Source organism: Octodon degus, unplaced genomic scaffold, assembly GCF_000260255.1.
Source record: "Octodon degus isolate 3935 unplaced genomic scaffold, OctDeg1.0 scaffold00016, whole genome shotgun sequence".
NCBI classification, from domain to species: Eukaryota; Metazoa; Chordata; class Mammalia; order Rodentia; family Octodontidae; genus Octodon; species Octodon degus.
Window position 1 is genome coordinate 1,538,011 of NW_004524592.1, and position 1,501 is coordinate 1,539,511.

The 1,501-nt window shown below is 33.4% G+C and overlaps 1 protein-coding gene across 2 annotated transcripts in view; it reads left to right on the forward strand.

Moving 5' to 3' along the window:
• Bard1 (BRCA1 associated RING domain 1) overlaps positions 1-1,501 on the forward strand; it is a 74,766-nt gene that overhangs the window by 30,123 nt on the left and 43,142 nt on the right. The gene's annotated exons all lie outside the window — the stretch shown is intronic.

The following is a 1,501-nucleotide window of genomic DNA, read 5'->3' on the forward strand; positions in this document are numbered from 1 at the left end:
ATTGAAAACAATATCTAATTGCTAGAAGGGGAAACAGCATCTTCGTCATGCAGGATAAATCATTTTCATTGTACTTAGGTGTAATGTGCTATATTGTTTTTAATGAAGATCTTTATTAATATTGTAGATGAGCTAATCTTTATTAGAAAGAAAAATTGTGTGTTTTTGATGAGTTAATTTATGTTTTGGAATATGTATGTATCTGCAATATATGAGAATGTGTGAAGAATCTTTTATTGAAAGCAATATAAAAATTGAGTAGAACACATACATGCACTTCTTATTTCCAGCCTTTAAAGTATTACTTGAAAATGCCAAACCCATTTAAAAGTTCTTGTCTTAGTAAGTACTTTCCTTAGGTAACTTTTTTTTGTTGTTATGGTGTAAGGAAGCCTAAGTTCTTTCAAGTTATGAGAAGAGTGCATGATTCTTACCAGGAAATCGTCTGCTAGAGAAAGTTCTTAAAAGGGAAGCACAAGTTAATTTATTTTCTTGAAATTTCATGTCTATTGAAACTTACCCTGTTACTCTGGACCCTATCTAATTATCATAATTTTATTTATGTGCATGACATTAAATTTACATAAGGAAAAAGATAAAAATATGACAGACCTTTAAGCATGGGGGAGGAGACAGCAGATTGGGTGTAAAAGGCAGGCAGTTTGCTAATCAGCTACAATTTTAGGTGGAATGTTAATAGAAGACATCTTTGATAATACGAAGAAGTGACATGAAAGAAAATAGTGATTGTCTAGCAACTTAGAAGAGAGGCGGCTGTGCTCAAACTGTCACCGGGTTCCTATTTGACTGTTGCCATGTGACTACCATTTCACATTTATGTAGAAATAAAATGAGGGAGTTTTGGGGAGTGCTTTAAAAACATTTTATCGAAATACGTTATGTTTGGAGGTAGGGGATATGTGTGTTTCTGGCAGTTTGTCCAGGATTCAGGAGATAGTACAAGGTTATGGAGTAAAAGTTGTGAGATGCAATTTTAAACTAAACTGAGATATCATCTTATCGCAGAAAAAAATGACTATCATCAAAAAATGTAATGGTAATGAACATTTCAAGGTGGTAGGGAAAAAGGAATTCTTCTGCATCGTTGGTGGAAATGTAAAGTAGTATCACTACTCTGGAAATCTGTGGAGATTCTCAAAAAACTAAAATTAGAAGTTCCATTTGACCTAACTATCCTCCTTTTAGATATCTTCCGAAAAGAGTTAAAATCATCATCTTTGAGGGAGAGATGCCTGCTCATCTTTATATTTATAGCAGCTCAGTTTATGATGACTAGGTCTTGGAAACAACATGTGTGTCCATCAACAGATGAATGTGTAGGGAAAATGTATTTATATACACAGTGGAGTGCTACAGCACCATAAACATAAACTTGAGACATTTGTAGGTAAATGGATCCAACTTGAAAACATACTAGAAATGTCACACAAGCTTGAATGTTGCATGGTATATGAAAAACTACATAAATGTGCAGAAAGAG